Below are 21,282 nucleotides of genomic sequence, written 5' to 3'. Positions count from 1 at the left end.
GCTGTCAGCACACGGCCCGACGCGGGGCTCAAACTCACAAACTGCAAGATCGTGACCTGAGCCGAAGTCGGACGCTTAACTGACTGAGCCACCCAGGTGCCCCAAGAATATGCTTGTTTTAAATTCTTACAGTTAGTACTAAACTTCCCTCCAAAGAGGCTATATCAATTCATACTCCCTCCATCAAAATATGAGGGTGCTCATTCTTTCACATTCCTGCCACTGGGTATCATAGAATATATACAGATTTGCCAACCTGGTGGGACAAAAAGAGTTTTTCACTTTGGTTTTCATTTCTATTTTCCTGAGTCTATACAGCTCAGCCACAGGCCCATTAGCAGAAGAAAGCATCGTTTGTGAAGACCTGAAGAAGAGCCCAAGAATGAGTAGCAAATTTAGGGCAGCCCTGAGGAAGAACTTAATGCCAGTGAATGAATGCTCTCAGGATCTAGGTAAGGGAAGCAGCGGAATTGCTTTCTCTGTGCACATTCCTATGCTCCGGGTCGATCAGGACCCCCAGAGCTCTGGGCGAGGTCTGGGTATCTAGGGTCTCATGGCCAGCAGCCAGATAGATACCCACTGGTGAAGGCTAACAGGCCACGTGGGGCAGAGGAGGGCAGGTTCCAGGGAGGGCACAGGGAAGATGAGGGTTACTGGGTTGTGGGTGCGAAATGAAAGCTGGGAGAGCCTCAGGCTGGGGAGTGAATGATGGGAAAAGAATGGGACTCCAGACTCAACAAAGGTGGGGAGGGAGTAGATATAAAGTGCTGGCGGTACCCTCCCCAGATCCATATGGACTTCTGTCCCCAGCCTGTTCATAATACCATAGCTGATATTTTTTTTTGAGTGCTTATTGTATGACATTGCTCTAAGTGTTTCAGTTTATCAAATAATTTTATACTTGCAACAATTCTATGAGATAGGTATAATTATGATCCCCACTGTACAGATGAGGACATGGAAACATAGAGTTAAGTTGCTTATCCAAGGTCACACAGCCTAAAAGTGGCTAGGTGGGGGGCACTTGGGTGGCTCAGTCAGTTAAGCTTCCGACTTTAGCTCGGTCATGATCTCGCGGCCTGTGAGTTTGAGCCCCGCATCGGGCTCTGTGCTGACAGCTCAGAGCCTGGAGCCTCCTTCGGATTCTGTGTCTCCCTCTCTTTCAGCCCCTCCCCTATTCATGCTCTCTCTCTCTGTCAAAAATAAACATTAAAAAAAAATTTTTTTTTTAAAGTGGCTAGGTGGGATTGGAACTCAGGCCACAGGGCTTCAGAGTCCATGCTTCCAACCACCACATATGACCTTTTATGGCCTTCATTAGCTAATACAATAATAACCACCATTAATTGAGAGCAGACCAGGCATACTGTTTTTGTCTCTGATGCTTACAAGTAGCGTATGTAATAGTAAGTGTTACCCTTAATTTAAAGATGAGAAGGTGAAGTTCAGAGAAGCTGAATACGTTGGTTAAGATCACGCAGCTAAAAAGAATTTGAACTAGAATTTACACACAGATCCATATAAATCAAAAGCTCCTGCCCCTTCCACATCACCCCAGGGCCTTTCACAATGTAAGGAGAGGAGAAATCCACGACCACAGAACAGCCAGGGCTGGAAGTATCTCTGAAACCATCCAATCTGAATCTCTCATCATAGATGGAGAAATGGAGGGTCAGAGAGGGTACTTGCCCAAGGTTACATGGCAAGTCTCAGAACAAAGCACATCTCCTAGACAGACTCCTGGTCCTCTCTGGGGATTGGAGGCTTTGCCTCATCTCTGTAGAGGTGAGAGCACATGTGAGTGCAACTTGGAGGGAGAATATGTGTGTGTGTGTGTGTGTGTGTGTGTGTGTGTGTGTGTGTGTGGCTGTGGGGTACGTGTGGGCCCACATGCAGTGCTGGGAAAGGCACTCCCTCATCAGCAGGGCTGACTGGGACACGGAGGGGCAGTTTGGAAGGGGAATCTGAGCATGCCATACTTTTCCTATAACCAGAACCTGGAAACTCTCCCCTTCCCTTTTCCCCTTCTACACCCCCACTGCATATACATGACCAACCTGCATATTAGCATAAACTGCTGTCCTAGACAGAGCTGTTAAAGGGTTCCGAGAGCCTCCTACCATTCTGGGTGACCCAAAGACTGCCTTTTCACCTTACCGGGCCACATGATCCAAAGGTACATGTAAAATGCAAAGTACCCTGGGACCTAGCAACAGTGAAGAGGGTATATGTCATTCACACCTTTCTGGGAATTAGTTTGTTAGCTAGGACAGTGTGTCACAAACTAGGGTATCTATCCTCAGAATAAGTTCTCTGAATACTTTTAAAATTTGGATTCCACTGGTATTAAAATATTTTAGCAATTATAAGGACAGGGCTCTGAAGTTAAACATTTTCATGGACTAGGATTTCAGTTCCTTCAGTTGGTGTGCACCAACATGGGCCTGGGAGCCGCTGGGAGCTGCTGGGAGCTGCTGGGAGCTTGCAGATGGGATCTGTGAGAATTACCTTCCCTTTTAAGAGGTCTGTTCATTCGCAAGTTTGGGAGACTCCGTGCAAGGACCACTGTGGCGTGAGCTTTTTACTATGGCGTCATGTCTGCCAATGTGCTGGGGACAGATCTGGGTTCTAGTCTCAGTCATGTGGTCACTTGGGGTCTCAGTTTCTTCAGGTGGAAAATTCACTTGCCCTTTATGCTTGCAGTATCCTGTGTGCCAGACGCGTGCTGGTGCTGAGAGGGACAGGAGATGAAGGAGGTTTAAGCCTATGAGGTCCAGACAAGCTGGTGAAGGCACTGAGCCTGGCACCCTCCTGTCTGACAGTTCAAGACAGAGGGTAGGAAAAACCTACAGGGTGTAACAGAGGAAGAGGTTGGTCACTTGTGCCTGCTGAGTACGGGTGGGCTTTGTGACAGAAGTGACTTGGAGGGGCACCTGGCTAGTTCGGTCAGTAGAGTCTGTGCCTCTTGATCTTGGGGTCGTGAGTTCAAGCCCCACCTTGAGTAGAGAGCTTACTTTAAAAAAAGAAAAGTGGCAGTGGCTTTGAGCTGGGCCTTGAGAGGGTTGGGCAGGGTGGGCTTGGGGACAGAGCTGAGGTGTGAAGTACATTTAGGGTACTAGACCTATAGTTGAAAATATAAGGATTATCTCATCTAACTTGCTAGTTCTCTTATATGTAAGAGAACATCATGAATCCCAAATTGGCTCAAGGGCCTTCCCAAGGTCACACAGCCAGTTAGGGTCCTACAGACAGCAAGGAGGTAGGCAAGAATTTTTTTTTTTCAATCTGGAGCCAAGTTTGCAGCCTCGAGAATGTTTTCAGGGAGTCCAGCCCATGCTGGCAACCCCCTCTCGCACCATACACGCCACGAAGCCTATGCCGACTCCAGCAACCCACCTCTCTTGCAGCCCCCGGGACTCCAGAGGCACACTGCCCCACAGACCTGGAGTTTTTTAAATTTTATTTCCAGTCAACAGAACAGCCACATCCTGGCAGAAACCAAAGTGGAGGGAGGTCTTTAGCCCACTGTTCCCAACCCCTAGTCGTTGGCCTACAGTAATCTAACTCAGATTCAAAAAAGGTGTGAAAGTCAGAACCCGCAAAAGTCCCGCCCAGACCCTAGCTTGCACAGTTTCCTGGGCAGGGGGGGCTCTTGGGCACGGGCAGCCTGCCTCCACTTGGCCTTAGAAGTCTTTCCTCTCCTTGCAGGGGGAGGGGGCAGGGAATCTCAGGCTGTGCCCACCTCTTTGGGCTGGAGGAAATCCTCCCTTCACACCGGCCTCTTAGGGTCTGTGGTCACCCATCCTATCTGGGCAGAGGGGGCTCGTTGCCCCAGGACTAATGGGGTAATAGTGAGGTGGTCAGAGTGGGGCTGAACCCAGAATGGCCTAGGGTCTTGTGCCAGCTTCTTTCAGCAAAGATGTGGAAAGAACAGCCTATTGTGGGTGTCAGTTAAAGGCTAAAAACAGCATGGCTGTGAAACTCAGATTTACTACGTCTGGTCTAGGTTTGGTTGCTATTTCCATGACCACCACCACTGTCACCTCTGTCAACACCACAACCACCATCACCTCTATCCCCTCCACTATCAATATCTCCATTATAACAACCACCTCCACCCCCACTGCTATTAGCATTTCCATCTCTGTTTCAACCATGACCTCCATCTCCATGGCCTCATTCAATCACTACATCCATTACCATGACCACCCCTACCATGACCATACTTCCACCTCCACCAGCATCATCACCTTTAACTCCTCCACCGTCACCTCACCACTTCCGGGAACACCGGGACCAACTCCACCATGATCACCGCCCCTGATCGCCACCCCTCACCTCCCCTAGTACTTCCAACGCCTGCTACCGCCCACCCCTACCTCTGCCCATTTTAATCCGTCTACACTACATAGAATATAAAGAACTGCTCTTTGGGTTAACCCTTCAACCTCTTGTCGTTTGTCCAAACCCAGAAAGCCCAACTGTTGACCCCATTTCCCCAGGTTTTCTTTTGAGGTTTCTCATAGAAGATGAAATTAAATGCCGTGTTCTTTAAGTTAAGGACGATGATGTGTCTCTTGCCGTTCCTGATTTACCAGGCCCATCACTCTGTCCTGGAAGGAAATTGGATTACTCTGACAGAATGTGTTCTTTGGAAAGCAGTGCTGGTTATTACCTAATTCCTTATGACCTAGTGTTTGCAGATTGATTTTTTGACGACGTGTCCCAGTAGTTTTCTATTATAGCAGCTCGGCTGATGGGCCACGCACTTCCAGAGACATCTGCTTTCCCCTACGTTTAAAAAGAGGCAAGGACAGGCTGCCTGGGTCTCCCTCGGTCTCCAGGCTCCTCACCAGTTCTCCATAAATCCCCTCAGAGCGAGAGCTAGTGAGCTGACTCCACCTTGGGCCAATTCCTTAAGTACCTAAGCATGTAAGTCATCAGGGCCTGTGGATGTGAATACACAAGTTCTTTCCCTTTTCCCTTGGCTTCCTGCCTTCTCATGATCCCATGCGGTGCCTCTTTCAGTTTTCAGATCACAGCTGACCTTTTTAGGCTAAGAAAAAAAATAAAAGCCTCTGCTTTTTTAGTGTCATTGCTTATAGGCTTTCTCTCCCCACTCAAAAGGAGCCAGCAATCTCCTTATCCCCTTGCGTTGGCCTGTTATAGTTAGAAAATGTTTTTCTCATTCTTTTGCCGCCTTGTGCAAGTTGTATCTCATTTCTTTCTCTGAACGACTCTTCCGATTTTATCTGCGCAGGCTTTTGTTATTTTTTTTTGTATGTGCCCCTCCTTCGTAACCTGGCCTGATTTCCACTTTCTTTGGCACGGCCATTTTCATTTTAGCTCTCTGGGAAGCTTGCTGCATAACTAGCAAGTAATCTCCGGGCCTCCTTTAGCTGGTTTATGCATCAGGAGAGTTTCATTCTCTTCTCCTAATTTTGTTGCCTTATGTGGAAATGTCCAATTCTCCTTAGAGAGTGCCTTTGGTTCTTAAACTCAGTATTTGTGCTTTTCATCTTGGCTCCCAAAGCTTGGTGCGGAAAGCTTTTAGAAAGGGCCAGTTTCTGCATCTTGCCTGAGTTCCTGTTTTTCCTCCCTTTCTCTCAGGCAGTGGTCACCTTTCTCCTATGCCCTTCCGTTCTCCAGCAGCTTTAGTGTGTGTGCCATACCTAGTTGGCACCTGCTCCCCAGGACACATACTGGGGTAACCACAGGGGGAGGGGACTAGCACCTGGATCGGGTGGCTGGTGCCCGAGTTTGGGTGTGGACGCTTACCAGGAGTGTTTGGTTAACGTGGAGGGTTTTCCCTGTGCAAGGACCCATTTGTTCATTCTCAGACTCCCTCGTTCCCTCTAGAATTTCTATTTTTGTCTGGGGCCCTGACAGCTGCGGGTTCGCAGGGTAGATGGGTCTTCCTGAGAGTCGGGGTGAGGACGACCCGGGGGTCACACCGGCTAGTATGGTACACAGACCTGAGATCAGGGCAACTACATAGAAGTGGCAGTTGTGAGGCATGAAGACACTGGCGTGTGCACGGTATGCTGTGCGCCATACTAGAGCGGGGTCTTTGGAGTTAGCAAGATGTTTGCCAAGAACGGGGATACAGAAGGGCATTCCAGGTGGAACAGGATAAGCAGAAGCAGAGAGGGATGTCTGGGATGGGCCATGTGGGGCAGGCGGAGCCTTTGTACTCTGTGAGGGCCCGTAGTCTTCCCAGGTCCCCCCGTCTGGGTGGATCTTGCAGGAGGCCCAGCGCTCCGAGGCCTCTGCTGTGGTCTTCAGACTTGCCTCCCCAGTGATGACTTTCTGCACTCAGCCTGGCTGACCAGTGTCCCTGCATCCCTGAGAGGAGCTTGGGACCTCATCCCTTGCCTTTCATAGTGGCTATGACAGTGGGAACCCATGAACCCCTTTTTGAACATCCCACTGCCGAGACGGGGCTGTTCTCTTCTCCCCCAGGATCCAGCTAAACACCCTCTACACTCTAGATTAAATTCTTTTATGTTAAAAAAAAAAAGGAAAATACAGATTAGCAAACATTTAAAAGCAGTTTCAAAAATCAAATGTGATCCCACCATTCGGAATTAACCTTGGTGACATGTTGAGGTTCATCCTCCCAGATGCATGATTTCCTTTAACAAAACATGTAGTCAGCCATGTGGGCGTCTTTCAGAAGTACATACGGGTCCCCCTTCTTATTTAAAACTGCTGCATGGTACTCCACTGCTCTAGGGAGCCACAATTTAGACATGGAGGCTCCATGGGCGGTGCTGACTGAAAAAAAATGAGGAGGGGCCTTTGTAGATTCTCCTGCATTTCCTTTTCTTTTCTTTCTTCCTCCCTCCCCCTTTCTTTCTTCCTTCCTTCCTTTCTTTCTTTCCTTCTTTCTTTCTTTCTTTCATTCATTTTATTTTTAATAATCTCCACACCCAACGTGGGACTCAAGCCCATAACCCTGAGCTCAAGAGTCCCACGCTCCACTGACTGAGCCAGCCAGGTGCCCTAATTTTCCTGCATTTTCCTTGTTCCTTTGGAGCCCAGTGATTCAAAGGCTATAGGAAGCCCTGGTTCAAGAGTCAGGAAATGGGAGTCTGAACACTGCCTCTTATACCCATGTGTGTGGGTCTCAGATTCGTCCATACATCTCTCTGAGTCTATTGGACATTTCTGAGGCATTTAATACAACTGACCACTCTCTCCTCCTTGACCTTCCTCCCTCTGGCCCCTGTGATGACATCTGCTACCTCAGCCCTTTTCTTGTGTTTTACTTGTCCTTCACAGTTTCCTGAACTAGAACCTTTTCTTCTGACTAGTACTTAGATGTTGGAACTCCCCAGGGCTCTCTGCCTCCTGCCTCTTCCCACCTCTTCCCATGCAGTTTGGTCCTTTCGGATGACCACGTTCCATACGTTTGAGAACCAAACTCTCTCCGGCCCATCCCCTTCCCTGAAATTTAAATCCACACATAGCCATGTCCCGAAGACATCCCCATCACTAGCTCAAGTGTTTCCACATCTGGGCTCACTCCTCCTTACTCCCTTGGAGTCTGTCTCAGTGACTAATGCTCTTCTTCCTAGCGAGAAGCCGGAATAACAAGAAGGGAAGTCTTCTCGTTCCCTCCTGCGCCCCTCTCAAATCCAGTGCCTCGAACAGCCTCGTTCCTCCCCTCAGCCCTGCCCCTCCTCTGCTCCTACTCCCTGCCTCAGTGCAGGCCCTGGGGTCTTCCTCCTGGACTGTGCCCACAGCCTTTACAGGGGCTCCCCACCCCCAGATCCTCCTAGAATCCACCCACCGGGATACTTTTCACCAATACTTTTAATCGATCAATTAATGAAGGTGTTTATTTATTTTTGAGAGGGAGAGAGAGCGTGCGCAGGCACATGTGCAGGGGAAGGGCAGAGAGAAGGGGAGACAGAGGATCCAAGCAGGGTCCTCACTGTCAGCATAGAGCCTGATGCGGGGCTTGAACTCACTAGCAGTGGAATCATGACCTGAGCCGAAACAATCAGACACTTAACCGACTGAGCCGCCCAGGCACCCCACCAATACTTTTTTTTTTTTTTTAATTTTTTTTTCAACGTTTTTTATTTATTTTTGGGACAGAGAGAGACAGAGCATGAACAGGGGAGGGGCACAGAGAGAGGGAGACACAGAATCGGAAACAGGCTCCAGGCTCCGAGCCATCAGCCCAGAGCCTGATGCGGGGCTCGAACTCACGGACCGCGAGATCGTGACCCGGCTGAAGTCGGACGCTTAACCGATTGCGCCACCCAGGCGCCCCAATACTTTTTTTTTTAACGTTGAGGTATAATTTACATACAATAAAATGCACATATTTTAAGCATACAGTTTGACAAATTTTAATGAATACATTACATCTGTGTAACCACTACGATAAAGATACAGAAAAATTCTATCATCCCTTCAAGTTCCTTGTGATCCTTCTCAGTCAGCCCCTGTCCTGTGGCCCATCACTCCACTGATTGCTTTCATCAGAGGTGAATGTTGACTCTTCTATAGACTTCATGTAAATGAAATTATATGGTTTGTATTCTTTGCTTAGCAAAATGTTTTTGAGATCCCTTCATGTTGTCATGTCCTAATCATTTACAAGAGGATGTTTCTTTCAGTCAATCTCCTGCTTAAAGCTATTCGGTGGCTAGTGAATGACTATTCCTCATGATCCACATTCCCGGACCCTGCGTGATCTGGCCTCGTCTTACACATTGCCCGTTCTTCAACTTTAACCTTTAGGAATACTGAACCATTTGTTCACCTGCACACACATAGCTTTTCATGGGTTGCGTCTGCTCATCTCCAACTCAGTTTGCCTAGGAACTCCTACTCATTTGGCAGTGCTCTGTTCAGACGTAGATTCTGTGAGGGTTTCTCTGACCTGTTCCTACCCTCAGGACAAAGAGTCTGTCAGCTCCACTGTAATGGACTGTGTCCACTATTCTAGTCACCCCTGAACCCCCGCCCTGCATTGATTGAATGGATTCCTTTCTTAGCCTGACTCCTGTGTCATGTACATTATTTATCGTTGTTCCCATTACACTATATGTGTTTATATAATTGTGCAACCCCTCAGCTATGCTCAGAAGGATAGAAAGATTCATTCTGTTTCTAGAAATTCTTCCTGTGGAAGATGCTCTTGTTGCCTCCTCAAGAGGGAATAACCCTGCAGTCTTTGCTAACAGACCTTGGTCTTGTTCAAGGAGCCATGTGCCCAGAGATACCTCTGCCAGTGACTGGTTGAGGAGTGGTCTACTTCTGACCAATGAGACACAAAGGACTAGTCTTTAGGGGGCTTCTGGAAAAGTTTGTCTGCTTGAAAAGAAGAAACGAGAGAAGAAAAAGTGGCCCCTTGTACACCTTTCCTTCTCCTCCTGTTTGGGACACTATTTTATGAGGGTGTGATATTTGGAGCTGTGACACCCATCTTGTGACCATGAGACAAAGGTCAAGAGAAGCACAGAGACATGGATCCCGCATCGTGGCATTATGGAGGAACTAAACAAACCCCAGACCCCCCCCCCCCTTCCAACCTGTTGTTATGTGAGGTAATTAAATGACCTGCTTGCTTAAGACACAATTTATTGGGGGGGGGGGAGACAGAATTAGTTGGCTTTTCTGATATTTGCAGCTGAACACATTCTTAACTAATACATCTTGTGAATAAACTTATTATTTTGAGATAATTGCAGAACCTGTACATTTTTATGAGATTAGGAAGCACTTAGTATCCAGACGGTGCAGGAGAATTTGTACTTTTCCTGGCAAATGACCATACCACCTCTCTGTCTACCTTGACTGGGCCTCAGGGAGGCTTTCCTTTCTATCCTGGTTTCTCAGTCTTTTGACCTCTTGACCCTCCCTTCAGAAAAAGGAAGGAGCTTCCCTCTCTGGGCCTCTGACCTAGGTTCTCATTCAGTCAGTTGCATCTAGTTTCCCCCCAGTGGAGCTGGGGAAGAGAGGGTTTTGGGCCCTCGACTATCTTCTTAGCAACCCACGAAAAAGGTTGTTGTTACCCTATTTTGTAGAAAAGTTGAGTCAGATGAGTGAAAAACCTGGTTGTGATCATGCAGCTAGTAAGTGCAGGAGCCTTACAGTGAGGTCTGCCCAAGCTCCTCTTTCTGCCTTGACGTCTAGCCTCTCTTGGGCTTAAGTCATGTCAGAATCTAGAAAGTGGTAGTGCCACATTGCTTTGGGTGGCAGTCATGAAAATGCGCCACTCGGATCTTCAGCTGCAGGGAGTTTAGTTGACCAAGGAGCCCGGGTGCTGTGCATTGGTGCTGTGGCCACACTTCTCATGGGCTGCTCCCCCTTCACTGAGCACTGAGCACAGCAGGGGCACTAAGACAGGCCCATTCCTGAGAGATGCAGGCCTCCTCTGGGGGCGACTTTAGCTCAGGGACTTCTCTTGGCTTGGCCGAATCCTCCTTAGAATCATGATGTAATCTGAGACTTTGCTCATCTGAAAGTCCTTCCTTCCCTCTGTCCCTCACAGAGGTCGGACCCATGTCATGGTTTGACAGCTCTGTGCTTCTCTGGCTCGATTCTCTTTTTCTTTTTACAGATGTTTCCACAAATAAAGCTCATGTATATCTAATCCCACCTCAGGGTCTGGCTTCTTAGAGGACCTGAACTGATGTGCTTTGGTTTTTTAAACCCCTAAACTCAACCTGGCAGTGTGTATATAAAGCACCTGGCATGTACTGGGTTATTTCTCTTTTCCTCTCAGAGTGTGTGAAGGTGTTAATGGTGGCTATGCCGTGAGGCAGTTTTGAGTGACAGCAAAACGGACCGTGCTGTGATCAGGAGAATTTGTGCCTACCTGGAAACTATATATCCTGAGTTCAGAGAGGCAGAGGCACCCCCCTAAGGAAACACAGCTCATTCCCAGATGCCCAAATGTATACCCAGTGATGCATGGAGTAGGGGGTCAAAGTCAGAGTGAAGAGATGGGGTCAGCATGCAGTGTGGGGCAGGCGTTGTGCATGGGGAAAGCAGCCCCTTCCTGCCCCTCCCAGCTGGCTTCCCACACTGGTCTGTGTGTTTTGGTGCCATGGCAACGGGTCGTGAGGGCTGCCTGTGGAGAGTGAGGCTTCACCTTAGGACACTGTGGGGAACTAGATGCATCTAGAAGATACCAAGTCCATGACCTCTGGCCTCCCAGCTTTGCTCCAGCCTGGAGACACCACCCAGCCTAACCAAGCCTTTAGTCATCGACAAATGCCTTTCTCTGTTCACACTGCCTATCCAGCCAGTCGGTTTCGATTAGCTCTGATTGGCCACACTAGCTCTGATTCTGGAATGCTCTGGGGTTTTTTTTTTTTTTTGTTTTTTGTTTTTGTTTTGTTTTATGTTTGTCTGTATCCTCTATATATCTCAGGGCCAAGTTCCAATCTCACCTCTACCTGGAAGCCTTCCCTGATTTCCCCAGTCCACAGATCCTTTTCTTCTTCTGTCTAGCAGTTACTGTACTATCCGTAGCATTCACATGATAACATTTGGGCTTTGCCCCAGTCTAATTCAACAAGCTCCTAATATGTGCTAGGCACGGTGCTAAGTGCTGAATGCTCACGTGTGTGTCTTGGGGCTAAGTCTATCCCATGCTCATTAGATTTCAGCAGACCCTCTTAGCAGCACTGGCTTTAAGACCAGGAAGGACAGGACAGGACAGAGGTTGCAGCTTAGTAGAGCCTTGACTCAGTCCAGACAGGTCACTGTCTGAGTCTTCGTTTTCTCAGCTATAAAAAGAAGATGATAGTACCTACCTCACCAGCTTGTTTTGAGGACAAATGAGGTAATATATGTAAAGTACCTCACACAGTGCTTGCTCAACATGTTCATTCTTTGACTGTCTCTCCATGCCGACCTTCCACCCTGTAAACCCCCTGAATCCAATGAAATGAAAACATTGTGTTCTCCTCTTCCTCTTAGGACTGTTCAAAGAACTCCCTGTTGGGGGACCTGGGTGGCTCAGTCAGTGAAGCTTCCGACTCTTGATCTCAGCTCTCAGCTCTCCTCTTGATCTCAGAGTTGTGAGTTCAGGCCCCGCATCGGGCTCCATGCTGGGTGTAAAGCCCACTTCAAACAAGCAAACAAACAAACACACACCCACCCAAAGAACTCACTGTCCTGGGTTGGTCAACTTAAATAAAATGCTCAAGATCCAGTATTTTCACACACTTTCTCTCAGTCAGTCCTCCATCAGCTCTGGGACAGGAGGTAGTACTCCTGCCTCATCCAGGACTCAGAGGCTGAGCACCCCCAAGATCACAGAGCTAGGAAGCAGTGGAGTTGGCTCAGAATCAGGCCTGAGACAGAAAAGCAGCCGTAAGTAGACAGAGCCCGTGAGTGAGAACATGTGATACTGTTCTGCCCAAGATATCACTTCTGCCCAAATAATTCTATAAATGCAACATAATGCCAATCAAAATCACAACAGGATTTGTCCCTGTGAGTGTGTGTGTGAAATTTAACAAGCCAATTCTAAAACTAATGTGGAAGAAGAATAACAGTTGGAATAGCCAAGAAATACTTGAAAAAGAAGGACAACAAGGCGACATGCCCTATAGATAATAAAACACCACCGAGTTGTGCGAATTAAAATGGTGGTGTGCTGACATGGGACAAGTCATGAGGATCAAGGTCACAGAACAGAGTGTAGGAAGGGCTCTTGTATAAAGAGGAATCCGGTGTGGTAAAGTAGCATTGAAAATCAGTAGGGAGTGGCTCAGTCAGTGAGTGCCCACCTCTTGACTTCAGCTCAGGTCATGATCTCACGGTTGGTGGGATTGAGTCCTGTGTTGGGCTCCACGCTGACAGCCGGAGTCTGCTTAGGAGTCTCTCTCTCCCTCTCTACCCCTCCCCTGCTCATGCTCACTTTCTCTCTCTCTCTCCCTCAAAATAAAGAAATAAACATTAAAAAAAATAAAAATGGTAGGGAAATGATGCGCTCTTCAATAAATTCTGTGGAGACAATTGGCTATCCTTGTGAAAAAGCAGAAAGTTGCTTCCTGCTTTATACTACTCACTAAATAAATTCCAGATGGATTAGAGAGCTCAGAGTGAAAAAACAAAGCTGTAAAACTATTAAAAGAAAATATAGGAGAATTTGCTTATAACCTTGGGGTAGGAAAGGCTTTCTTTAGCAAGACATAAAACACAGAAACCATAAAGGAAAAGACTGCTAACATTGATTATGTCCCAATCTGAAACTGCTGAATGACAAAAGACACCATAAATACTGTTAAAAGACAAGTGACACACTGGAAGGAGGCATCTGCAAGACAGAAAAAATGGAAGGATTCATATTTAGGATATGTAATGAATTCCCACAAATAAAGCAAGAGATAAACCGCCCTAGAAAAAATGAGCGATGGTCGGTAACAGACAGCTCCCCTCGGAGGAACTGCAGAGGGCCAATTAAGTGTCTAAAAGGCTCAGCCACTCTAGTCATCAAAGACATGCAAGTCAACCAATACTGAGTTAACATTTTTCACCCATCAGATCTGCACAATTTTAAAAAGATTCTCAATAGCTACCATTGGCAACAATTTAAGGGCAACAAACACCTCTTCCGCTGTTGGTAAGAATGGAAGTTGTCAGGGTGTTTATAGAGCGTGGTCTGGCAGCGCCTGTGAAAATGCACAGTGTCCAGACTCTCCACCACAGCGATCCCACACCTCTGCCTGGAGAGATGCTCCAGGAGCATGACGACACCCGCCCGGTCACAGGGGCCAGGATGGCAGTGGCAGAAATGTGAACAATCAGAAACAGCCCAAATGCTCATTAATAGAGAAAGAGCTAGATACATTTCTAAATATCCACATTAGTGATGGTTTTCTGATGTTCAAACAGATGAAGCAGACCTCTGCATCCTGAAGTGAAAAGGTCTCATAATGAGAGAGAAGCAAGTCACAGAACAATCTGGCTCCGTTTATGTAAACACAGGCACTTGCTTTGAAACTATGTGCATAAGTAAGAATATTCTGGAAGGGTGCATACCAAACTGACAATCCTTGGGGAAGGAGGTAGGATTGTGTAAGAGCAAGGTGGGCTTTATCTGAAACATTTTAATTTTTTTTACAATGAGTATGTATATATGTATTACTACTCCTACTACTCCTACTAGTACTAAGTTTAAAATTACTAGAAAGACTGGATTTATTTAGTGCCCAGCAGTTTGTGTCCCTTGTGTTCAAGATTGAACCTGCTGGTGTTCCTCTTGCTCAAATCCCATGCCTGGTTCCTGACTGCACACATCACCCACCCTTCTCCAACTCCTAACACTGGGCTCCTTGTCTGAATTCTCAGCCTATGCCATTTGGTCTATCGTAGTCAGGAACAAAGGAGAATTACTCATGGCCCTTGCTCCAGAAGAGCACATGGTCCAGTAAAATAACTTCAGCAAAGGTGTTTTGGGGAAAAGCCAGGAAGGCTTTCTAGAGAAGGCGGCATGTGAGCTGAGGCCACATCAAAAAAGATGGATCATTTTTTATCCTACCCCACAATACATGCATTATATTAAAAACTACATAACACCATGGGCGTCTGGGTGTCTCAGTTGGTTAAGCGTCCAGCTCAGGTCGTGATCTCACAGTTTGTGAGTTCGAGCCTCACATTGGGCTCCGTGCTGACAGTGCAGAGCCTATTTGGGATTCTCTCCCTCTCCCTCTCTGCACCTCCCCCACTTGTGCTTGTGCTCTCTCTCAAAAATGAATAAACTTTAAAAAAACCTACATAAGACCATTACAGAAATTTTGAATGACAGAGAGAAAAAAAACACTACCCATAATCCCATCACCCTAAATCAATGACTTTTGTGAATTCCCTTCAAGTCCTTGTCCACAAGGCAGACATAAGTGTAAGTATTGCTATGGACTGAATTGTATGCTACCAAAATTCTTATGTTGAAGCCCAACCCCCAAATGTTGTGCTATTTGGAGATGGAGCCTTTGGGAGGTAAGATGAGGTCATGAGAGTGTTGCCACATGGTGGGATTAGTGCCCTTATAAGGAGGAGAAGAGACACCAGAACTCTCTCTCTCTCTCTCTCTCTCTCTCTCTCTCTCTCTCTCTCTGCACACACCTAGGAAAGGCCTTGTGAGAACACAGTGAGGAGACAGCCATCTGAAACCCAAAGAGAGCTTTCACCCTGCCTGGACCCTGCCAGCAACTTGACCTCTTGGACTTCTAGTCTCCAGAACTGTGAGAAATAAACTTCAATTGTTCAAGCCAACCAGTCTATGATATTTTGTTATGGCAGCCTGGGCTGTCTAAGACAAGTATGCAGTTTGAATAATGTATTTGATTATATGTATTTTTTTAAGGTTTTTTTAAAAATCTATTTTTTAAGTAATCTCTACACCAAACGTGGGGCTTGAACTCATGACCCTGAGATCAAGAGTCACATGCTTTTCCAACTGAGCGGGGGGGGGGGGGGGGGGGGGGGAGGGGCGCTCCTATATGTTTTGTTTTTTAATGTAACATTATATCATAGTCCTTTTTTATATTACTAAGTGAAATTTATAACGATCACTTTTAATGGCTGTGCAATATGCCATGAGTGTACTATATGATTTAACTACCCATTCCCCTATTGGTGGATCTTTAGGTTGTTTCTTACTTCTAAAGTTGCAAAGAACAGCCTGGAGCATGTAGTTCCCCCCACCCCTTGGGTTATTTCCTTGGAACAAATAAATTCTCAGAAGTGGAAATACTGGGTCAAAATTTATGAACACTTTTATGGCCCTTGAAACATGTTGCCAAATTGCTTCTCAAAGTATAGTTCCAGAATACACTGAGGGCTTTGTTAGGCAAATATGAGAGGTATAGAAATGGGATGGGGGGTCCCAATTCCAGGAAACAGCATGTGTAAAGGTGCATGGACTGGGACAGACTTGTGTGATTTATCCCTTGAATGCCATGACATGGCCAAGATGGAGAGTTGTATGGCAGATTCTGTTGGTGGTAAACCCAATAGCTTTTCTCAATCTCCTTCTTACTTGCTCTTCTCTCACCATAGAAGGTAAAAGCCAGATAATCTGCTTCCCAGCTTCTTTTTCAGCTAAAAGTGACAACATGGCTCCATTCTGTCCAAAAAGATGTAAGGGGAGGCTTTGAGAAGAATTCCTTCCTTCCTTTCTTCCTTCTTTTCTTCCCCCAGGTCTCTCCCTTCCTTTCTCCTTCCTTGCTTCTTACTTTCCTTCCTCCCTCCCTCCCTGCCTTCCTTCCTTCCTTTCTTCTTCATTTTCAACCTGCTTATCAAATCTTTCAACTGGGAAGCTAAAGGTTTCTGATTTCCCGATTATGGGAGGAAATGCCATTGGTACCATCTCTCCTTCCTTCTTTCCTTGAATGCAGATGTAATGTGTGGAGCTACAGCAGCCGCATTAATATCATAAGGGTAGACAAGCATGAGGACAAAAAGCCAACATAGTGAGGGTGGCAGAAAGGCAAGACAGAAAGAAATTGGATCCTTGATAGTACTATTTAAGTGGCTAATTAATACCATCAACCACCTACCTCGAATTTCCTGTTTTCTGGGAGAAACAACCCCTTATTTGACTAAACCATTGTTAGATTTTCTGTTGCTTGTAGTCAAATGCTTCCTAATAGATCTAGGACTCTACCACCCTGTCCTATCTCCTCGGCACCTGGCATTCAGATTCTAGTCCTGTTCCACTAGAGTTCAATGCTGTCTCTTGGAATTGGAGTGGTGGATTTTTGCAGCCCGGAACATTTACTGCCTGCCCACCCACAGTCTGGGTGGTATTCCCCTTCTAGCTCTGGGTGCTCCCAGTGGGCCTCAGACTTGGAGGCCTGAGCCCTGTTTGTTTTTTCAGGAGAGCCACCAGGCCAGGACCTTGTGCTCAGGCAATGCTGATTACTGGTGCCCTTTGAGGTCTCAAGAGAATCCTGAGCCAAGAGTCCTGGAGTCATTCTGGATCTTTCCCTTATAGTCATACGGCTTTCGTCAAGTCCGTCTCTCTGAGCAACAATCTCTTCATCTGTAAAATGGGGCCAACTGGGGTTGCTGGTAAGATTTAGAAGTGCAAATCTGGTAACATGGTAGGTGCCTGAGAAATGTCTTCCATTTGAAGACAACCAAGGCTCAGAGAGGAGCATCGAGGAGCCCAAATCATCATGTTGCAAAGTTGAGGATAGACTCAGCATGCCGAGTCTCCGTCAAGGTGTGTTTCTGTAGCCACGTGGCCTCCTCTGTGGAGGCCTGGTGCCTGGAGTGATGGCACTCCTCCCCAGTCACTCAGAACAGAAAATACAGCGCTGGTTTGTATCCAGGTAGCAACTCAGTGTTCGCTGAGGCTGGTGCTTACCCCACTCCACAACAGGTGAGGGAAAGGAGCCTCCGCTTCTGGGCTGCAGGGCCTGCGGGGCCTGCTGAAACCTTGGGAGCTGGGTGCTGTCCCCAGGCCCCCCAGGCTAGAGTGCGAGCTCCCCTGCTTCCCACCAAGTGACCAGAGTCAAGTTGGCCTGCCCACGTCCCTTGCACAAAGTCTGCAGAACTGCCCCCAGGTCTCTCCTGCACATCCCCAGCTGATGATTTGAGGACTACATTCCATCAGCCAAAATTAGGACATGAGCTCTGTCAAAGGATTCTTTCCATGACTGAAGGTATTTATTTGAAATTTCTTATCAAGGAATAAAAATGAACTCTGCCAGAGGTTTAATGAATCACCTTAATTGGAAGGAACACAAATATGTGCAAACGGCTGTTTTGGACACACTAATGATGTCAGGAGAGGTTTCTCTCTCAACAGCTAAGGGGTTGAAGTCTTAGGCCTGGGAATAGAAGTGGTGAGGTAGAAGGGGGTGGCCATGGGCAGAATTTACTTGCCTTGAACAAATTCTCCCAAAGTAGCAGCTTTTTAACATTTTTTCAAGGGGATATAGAGGCATGATGCTTAGTGAAACCAGAATGAAAAGATATAAATAGATGCAGTGTGAGAGCAAGTCCGGGGCCATGGAGCGCAGGTGATCAAAAGGTTGGCATGGTCGTTTTATTGATCTCATCCCCCCCGCCCAACAGCTTGCTGGCTGCTCAGGTCCCATACCGATGCCCACCCCAGACTGGCCTCTGTACTGGGGGGGGACCAGGTTCCCAGCCCCCATACAGAGTTTCCATCTATCTGCAAAGTCACCTGCAGCTTCAGAGAAATGAGGGGTGTGAGGCCCAGGATGTGGGCTCTTCTCACTGGAACATAGCAAGGTTTTTCTGATGCGGTTTCCACCTTCCCGGAATAAGGGTGGACTCCCCTGTAAGGCTGCTCATCATCACACCTGACAGGGGACACATAACTCATTCTCCGTCCCCAGTCTGTTCCACTTACCAGCCTCTCCGAGAAAGCCATGTGCTAGGGAGGCAGAGACCTGCATTCTGGTCCTGACACACCCCAGTGTCCCAAAGGGGAGGAGTCCATCAAGGGATGCCTGTCACCTGAGGCCAGGGGAAGACTTGGGGCCCTGGGTGCAAATCCTTGTTCTGTGTCTTTCTGTGTGACCTTGATCAAGGTACTTAACCTCACTCAGCAACAATTTCCTCATCTGTAATGTGGAGCTAATGGCTTCTATATTATAGGCCTAATCACATATGCAGAGCACCCATTTCATTGTCTGGCACATAGTAGGCCATTGATAAATAGTGACTATTAGTGTGTAAAACCATAAAGACACATAAACGCATAAGGGATACCAACATTAATAATAATTATAGTAATTATCCCATCCTTCTTGTTCCCTCAGGCAGAAGGAAGCAAGGAGAGAGACGACTTCCCGCCCCGATGCCTGGCTTCTCATGGGGCCTCTCGCATTGCTCTTAGGCAGATGGGCTCTGGCTAATTTCCATGGCGAAATTCCTCGTGCACAATGCCGTTCGGACCCAGAGATCTGGCACGACCCTGTTCTCAGCTGGATAGAGTGCTACTACCGCCCACTCCGTAACAGTCAAGGCCAGGGCAGGGGGTGCCCCTCCCCGTGGCAGCCACCCTCTTGCCACCGTTTGTGGGAGCCCCAGGAAGTTCCCTGTCCAGCTCTTCCAGCTGCCCCAGCTCCCACAGCCCTTGTGCATGACCCCTTCTCATCCCTCCTCTGCCCCCCACCCGGCCTGCCTGCTGGCATCGCACACCAGCAATGGCAGCAATGTTGTGTGTGTCCGCAGGGAGACCCAGAGAAAAAGCCCTGCTTCCGGCTCATTGTCTGCACTGTCTCCACGTGCTCCAGGCTGGGCAGGCGGGACTCCTGCTAGATGTCCTCAGCCTGGCCTAGCCTCGCAGCCAGATCTCTCTTCCCTCCCCCCACCTCCTCCAGCCTGTGGCGGGGTGGGGGGGGGGTGGTGGTGAGGGAGAGATCTTAATTTCTCCTGCTTCTAATCAGCACAGCTGGGAGAACCAGCAGGCAAGGGCAGGAGGAGGTGAAAGGCCATGGGCCTAATCTACAAGCCACCCAGCCACCAGAGCCCGGCTTCCCTCCTAACAAGCCATGCAGCAAACAAATTATCTTTGTTGTTCCTGGGAAATCTGTAAGTACTTACCCGTGTAATTAGCATCTGTGCCTTGTGCCGGCAGTTCAGGTGAACAGGCCACGGCTACCCGGTGCCAGGCCGCCTGTAATCAAAACCAAAGCGGCCGCCAGGGTGCTCTCGGGTGAGGACGATGTCAAACTCAATAGGGCCCTCACCTGCGATGGGGTCCCCAGGAGCTGGCGCACATTAGGGCCTCTGAAATGCAAGCAAGGGGGAGGGAGGTGGGCAGAGCCCAGCCTTTTCCATAAACTGTCTGGCATCCTGAAGCCAGAGCACATGGAGGGCCTGAGGCCTGACCTACCGAGGCAGAGGCCCTGGGCCCAGGGATCTGCACTTCAAACAGCTGTCCAGGGGATCTGAGGTACAGCCAAAGCTGGGTGAACAGTGGATGTTCTCCAAATCCCCTCTGTTGGTAGAATGGTGATAAGTATCACTTACTGAATGCCTTCTAGGTGCATGGCCTTTATATATGAATATGTTATTTCATTTTTCGTATCTTCAAGAAGGGTATGACTATACCTTTTTCAGACAGGATAACTAACTTGCCCAGAGTCACATAGCAGCAGGGCTGAGAGATAAATGGAGGTGTGCGTGCCTGTCTCCAAACCGGGTTCTGGCCCCCCCACCCCACCCCAGAGTGATTTCCCACTTGAAGCTACTTGTTCCATGCAACGCTGGCCCCTGTGCGCAGAGCAGAAAGGACAGGCCCGAGTGGGCAGGCATCCCGTGCCTAGGAACAGGACAGAGAGCAGTGGCTCAGCAGGGAGCCCACAGAGGGAGGGACCCCTTGTGACAGAGGCTACCGCTGTTTTCAGAGAGAATGGCCAGCTGACGCAGCTTTCCTTAATACAGCCGACGGAGCTTGCACTCAAATTAACCCAGAGCGAGCACACCCTTGCAGGCTGCGGGTCAAGGCAGACCTCCAGAAGAGCCAGCGTGGCGCGGCAGGGGGACGGCGTGACAGGGCGGGGAGCAGCGGAGTGTGCGCGGACGGTGTGCGGAATGGGGATTCTCGCCTGGATAGCACAGAGACGGGCTTTTCAACAGTTCCTCAGTGAAGAGGAAATTGGAAATTAATATCAAAATCCCACTGAGCAGCGTCCATAGTTTCCACATGTAATCATGCTTGGCTTAGCCAGGTAGTAAAATGTTTATGATTTTCTTTCCAAGGTTGAGTTTAGTCATTCTCAATGAACCATTTAGTTGGCTTCATAAAGTCGTGAATTAAAGAACCCGTCTAGGTGATGTTACAGATGGATGGATACCTGGGCTAGGTGGACCCTCCTGGCCGCTGAAGGCAAGGCGGGGGGCCCAGACCTTGAAAGTCCTGGGAAGACGCCATCCTCCCAGGCGGCTGCTTTGACGAGAGGCTGGGGCACCACGCTCTACACGACGCACCGCTCGACAAAGAAGGCACCGTAAGTCTGTTTTGAGAACCTTCCACGGCATTCGTGATTCCCATACAGAAATTCCAATGTATGCCCCTCCCCCGACATGGGCTTTGGGTAAACTGAGGCATCGCTGCCCTGCCAGCTAACAGTAGAGGTGGCCGGGTGGACTCATCGTGGTCAGCAGACACTGGCGCTCGTTCTTCTCGCCCCATCCTGGGCAGGGCAGGAAGTGCAGCAGGCTCTTGACCCCACCCCTACCCCTCTGCGGCTCATAGCTACACACACACACACACTCTCGTGTGCATACACATATGTGCTCACGCACAGACTTACACAT

At 48.3% G+C, this 21,282-nt stretch overlaps 1 long non-coding RNA gene across 2 annotated transcripts; it reads left to right on the top strand.

Moving 5' to 3' along the window:
* Positions 1–4: 4 nt before the first annotated feature.
* Positions 5–20,723, top strand: LOC109503537. Of its 2 annotated transcripts, none has more exons than XR_006585203.1 (2): positions 5–452; positions 18,777–20,723. It is a non-coding gene; the product is annotated as an uncharacterized LOC109503537 (long non-coding RNA). The 2 variants fall into 2 exon arrangements; XR_002745331.2 differs by lacking the exon at positions 18,777–20,723 and adding an exon at positions 15,107–15,252.
* Positions 20,724–21,282: the final 559 nt, after the last annotated feature.

The sequence above is a fragment of the Felis catus genome, chromosome C2 (assembly GCF_018350175.1).
Source record: "Felis catus isolate Fca126 chromosome C2, F.catus_Fca126_mat1.0, whole genome shotgun sequence".
Classification (NCBI taxonomy): Eukaryota; Metazoa; Chordata; class Mammalia; order Carnivora; family Felidae; genus Felis; species Felis catus.
This window is presented reverse-complemented; position numbering and strand designations above follow the sequence as displayed.